This window comes from Lagenorhynchus albirostris, chromosome 14 (assembly GCF_949774975.1).
Source record: "Lagenorhynchus albirostris chromosome 14, mLagAlb1.1, whole genome shotgun sequence".
In the NCBI taxonomy this organism is placed as follows: Eukaryota; Metazoa; Chordata; class Mammalia; order Artiodactyla; family Delphinidae; genus Lagenorhynchus; species Lagenorhynchus albirostris.
In genome coordinates this window covers 75358836-75363867 of record NC_083108.1, presented here as the reverse complement: position 1 = coordinate 75363867, position 5032 = coordinate 75358836, and the positions used below count along the sequence as shown (strand labels likewise).

The 5032-nt window shown below is 50.3% G+C and overlaps 1 long non-coding RNA gene across 1 annotated transcript; it reads right to left on the bottom strand.

Annotated features, from left to right (window-relative positions):
• Positions 1–1258: 1258 nt before the first annotated feature.
• LOC132504275 (uncharacterized) lies at positions 1259–4095 on the bottom strand. The gene is made up of 3 exons (XR_009534814.1): positions 3947–4095; positions 2017–3249; positions 1259–1358 (listed from the first exon to the last, which is right to left on the bottom strand). It is a non-coding gene; the product is annotated as an uncharacterized LOC132504275 (long non-coding RNA).
• Positions 4096–5032: the final 937 nt, after the last annotated feature.

Genomic DNA, 5032 nt, shown 5'->3' with positions numbered 1-5032 from the left:
AAAAGTTAATAATCGAAGCTTTATAGCTTATTGTTGAGAGTTAACCTGAAAATACGCGTAAAATCCAGGGTCTGGTATACAGTGGGTGCCCAATAAATGTTAGTTTTACCACATCCTTAAGCCTTTTTCTTTTCCTCTCTTTTGTTCCTTTTCTTCTCTTAGCTGAGTTTCTTTTAATACCTTTCTATTACATTTCTGGAAGATTCACTGTAGGTGGAAAACCTCTGTGCAGAAAGCATGGTGACATGATGACAAGGACCTGGGCCTGCCACTTAATAGCTGTGTTGCCTTTTGGGCAACTGAAGTTCTCTAATCTTCCCTTTCCTCCTCTGCAGAATGGGGATAAGAGTTCTTCCTCCAAGGGCAGTAGTGAGGATTAAACAAGATGATGAGAGATAATCGCCTGCCATAGAGCCTGGTGGCTGTTACTTGGTCTCTCTCCTGCCACTTACTCCCCCTCTCTAGCCAGAGAGTTTCATCATTGATCATCACTGATCACGTGGACAGGTTACTTGTTAGTACCAATCTCTCTCCTGAGCCATTTTTCATCCATCCATCCATCCATATACTCATCCGTCAATCATCCACCCTTCCACTCATGTATCCAGGCATCTATCCATCCATCCACCTATCCATCTATCCAACCGTCAGTCATCCATCTATCCAACCATGCATCATCCGTCCATCCACCCATCCATTTGTTGATTTATGCAGAATGGTTGCATAGTAAGTAATAATGGCCTAAATCATGCCTTATCATAAAATTCTATTTGATAGCCCAAGAAGTAGAAGGAAGAAATAAAAACAACAGCAACAACATGATTTTGGAGCCATAAGGTTCTTCCTTTTAGTCTCTCATGGAGCAGGTGGGGAGGAGGAAAGGGACTTTGACCTCAAGGACAGAACACATGTAGCTGGGTAGCTCAGTGGTTCTGAAACTGGCTTCCAAAGATTCTGTGCTTATGCCAATGGGGTTTCTGATGGAGGCGCTGCCACTTCAAATAGAGCAGCTCCCCATCTTATCTGCCTTTTATGTTGGTCTCTGTCTAAGATTGAATTTAAAGTGTTTAAGAAAAAACAGTGTTCAGCTGCTAAGCACAGTTTTTTAAAGCCCTTGTATAGCTACACACACAGATTTTGTGGAGTTCGTATCGTAAGCCAGGCAGTGTGCTAACAATTAAATGGAGGATTTCATTTAATCCAATAACAACTCTATGGGGTTAGTACTATTATTATCTTCATAATAAGTACATAAGCTGAGGCTCAGAGACATCAAGGTACTTGCCCAAGGTCACACAGCAATTGGAGCAGCGGAGCTCAGATCTGAACCCAGGAATTATCACCAAAATGCACCCTGCCTGCAGTAGGAGGCTACTTACCTGGCAAGTGGTGGCCAAAGAAATACCAACCAGGCTTGTGTTCTGGTCTCTCCCTCGGTCAGTTCTTTATTTCCTCCTTGAGATTTTTACAGTGAGCAGCAGAGGGGATTATGGAGCTCAAACATCCAACAACCTAAAATTACAGATTCTTGGATTTAGAAGAAACGGAGGCCAGTGCTTTTCAAATGGAGCCCCCAGAGCCCAAGGATTCCCTGAGATTTTCCTGAGGCTTCCACTGGACATGATCAGAGGTCACCATTTCAACTTGGAGGTTTAACAGATCTGGCTTCACATCCAGGCCTGACCAGACACTGACTGCATGGCCCTGTGGAAGCGACTTCCCTTCTTGGAGACTCTGCTTCCTCATCTGTAAGAGGGAAATACCTAAGTCATGAGGTTATTCTGAGAGTTAAAGAGGAAAATGCATCTAGAATGTTAGGTAGAGTTACCAGCATATAGGGACCACTAAAAAATATTAGCTACCGGGCTTCCCTGGTGGCGCAGTGGTTGGGAGTCCGCCTGCCGATGCAGGGGACACGGGTTTGTGCCCTGGTCCGGGAAGATCCCACATGCCGTGGAGCGGCTGGGCCCGTGAGCCATGGCCGCTGAGCCTGTGCGTCCGGAGCCTGTGCTCCACAACGGGGGAGGCCACAACAGTGAGAGGCCCGCATACACCACACACACAAAAAAAATTAGCTACCGTCATCATCATCAACATCACCATCACCACCATCATCATCATCCTTATCTGTGGCTCATATGAGAGTCTACATGACAAATAGCACTAAGGCTGAAGGGATAGTTTGTAAAACAAAGACCTGAGAAAAACTGTGTAAGAATCCTTAGCTTGGGTTGCAGAAAGAAGGTGATCAATAGTCCCAGACAAAGATGATTTTTCCACAATTTGTTTATAGGTCTTTTTTTTTTTTTTCCTACGCGGGCCTCTCATTATTGTGGCCTCTCCCGTTGCAGAGCACAGGCTCCGGACGCGCAGGCTCAGCGGCCATGGCTCACGGGCCCAGCCACTCTGCGGCATGTGGGATCTTCCCGGACCGGGGCACGAACCCGTGTCCCCTGCATCGGCAGGCGGACTCCCAACCACTGCGCCACCAGGGAAGCCCTGTTTATAGGTCTTAAAATGCCTTATGAGGGTCCCCCTAGTGCTGACCGACATCGCTATAGATAGATGCACAAAATTTCAGAGCTGAAGTTTGGAACTGGGTTGGAGTCTTGGTGCTGTTTCTTGCAGGGATGATCTGGAAGCAGAAACGGTGGGGTTTTTATCCTTGCTTCCCTGATTGAGAAGAGTGTGTGTATGAGAGAGAGAGGAGACTTGGACAAACTCTCCAACTTCTCTGAGCATCATTTCCTTGCCTGTAAAATGAGGCAAATACTTCCAAGTACGGCTCAATCACAGAAGCTGGAGAGAGGATAAAATTAGAAAAGGCAGCATTTTGTAAGGGGTTGCTGTGGCCCAGCCAACTTCTTTCACATGCATTACATCTCTTTCTCCTCACCACGCTCCACGAAATAGATATCATTACCCCACATTTCACGATGAGGAAACAGGCTCACACAGGCGCAGGTGTCGTCATCATCCCTGTTTTACACGTGGGGAAGCTGAGGCATCGGGAAGGCAAGTGTCTTGCCAGCGGCAGTGAGCTAATGAGAGGTGGGACCCGGGCTGTGTAACTTCAAAATGCCCCTCACCACATGCGTCTCCTATTCCCCCCTCCCCTTCACCTGGAAGATGGAGTTTGGAAGTGGGTCCGAAGCTGCTCTCTTAAACTGGTTGGATTCCACAATTGCAGTAATAGTCTCCGTAGTGCCTCACTTTAAGCAGATGCTCACTCAGGATCGTCAGGCTCACCTGTCAGGTGGGAATGTTTGGGGGAATTAGTCGCCAAGACTAAGCTTCTACTTCTTGTAAGGAAACGCTCAGTGTTATCTTTTAAAGGAATTTGGGGGGCCCAAGGGGCACCCGTTGTGTGTGTCTTTTGGGAATCTTGAAGTTCTCAGCTAACCAGGTCTTCCAGACACATCAAACCCAAGTGCTTTTGGAGGAACGTGTCAGGTTTTGTGTTAAGTTCTGTTGATCCAGCCATGGTTGGCCCAGTGATGGTTCTGACCATCAAGGGGCAAACTGGCCCGTGAAAAGAGCCAGGTAATTAAAGAAATAACTGTGATAAAAGGCAGTGGAGTAAGTACAAGGTCGTCTAGACCAGCGGTCCCCAACCTTTTGGCACCAGGGACCGGCTCCGTGGAAGACAATTCTTCCACGGATGGGGGGGTCATGGGGGGTGTCCAGGCGGTAATGCGAGCGATTGGGGGGGGCAGCAGATGAAGCTTCGCTTGCCTGCCCGCCACTCACCTCCTGCTGTGTGGCCGGTTCCTAACAGGCCGCGGCCCGGTACCGGTCTGCGGCCCCCGGGGGTTGGGGACCCCTGCTCTAGAGCACGGACTGGGGATCCCTAACCTAGACCCAGGGTGGGGCTGCTGAGAGGGTCTCATGGATAAGCAATGCTCTCCCCGCCCAGGGCTATGCGATGTTTGTTCCTCCCACTTACCCCCCTTGCTGCTCTCCATCAGCTGGATCCTGGTCCAGGGTCAGCACTTGTGGCTAAATCTTTGCCACTCTTCCAAGGCAGAACATGATGCTAAAATATCAATAGAGATTGCCCTGCTGCCTCCGCAGCTGCGGGCACGCTTTCCAACTCAGAAGCATCAAGGATTCCCCTCTCCTCTCCCTCCTCCCCCAACAACCGCTCCCCGCCCCCGGACCCTCCGTGTCCTTCCTCCCTCCTCCCCTGCCCCCCTCCCGCAGGAGATGGAGGAACTTGGCAAGCCATCTTGTCGCCAATCAATCTGTGGTGTAACAATTAGCACTTAGGCACCACTCCTGCTAAACACACGCTTAGAAAACACTTTAAAAAAAAAAAAAAGAATAAGAGTCATCAGGATGTCAGGGAGCGGAGCCACGAGCAGGCCTGGGGAGGAAACAGATCGATGCGCTGCGGAATGGGTGGCATCTAATACCCTATTACTGACGAGCCCAAAGCACTTTGAGGCGTGTTTCCACAGTGAGCAATTAGTCTGCGAGACCACAGGAGTTAAGCTAACACCGGTCGCCCCCTCCCCATCTTCCCTTCCTCCCCGAGAGCAGTGGGATGACAGTTTCATTTGGTAGCGAGCTCCCGCAGCAGCGGCGCCAGCCTGCAGCCGTAATGGGGCCCATCCGAGCAAGGCCAAATGCGCCAGCCTCCCAGAAGGGCCCCCCTCCCGCCCCCCCACCTGCCCCAGCCCCAGCCCCAGACTCCCTCACCCCACTCCTCGTAACAGAATCCAGTCGACACAGAGTCTGTCTGCGCGCCTGCGAGCTGCCTAAATTGATTGTAATGGTTTTATCACGCGCGGAGAGCGCTGGCTGTTTTCTCGCCTCTGCTGTCAGCTTTCATCAACGCCCAGGCAGGAGGAAGTGAGTCCTCTTTGGGAGCAGTGGATCGGATGAAAGGCAACTTTTGTTTGTGGGCGAGAAACATGCAGCCTCCGCCGGCCGCCTGTCTCCAGTACCGCTAAAGGCTGCTGTTCCTCTCTTGGCCTTGCGGCTTGTCTTGCACGCCAGAGAGGCTCAACAAACTCCCCACAAACAGCAG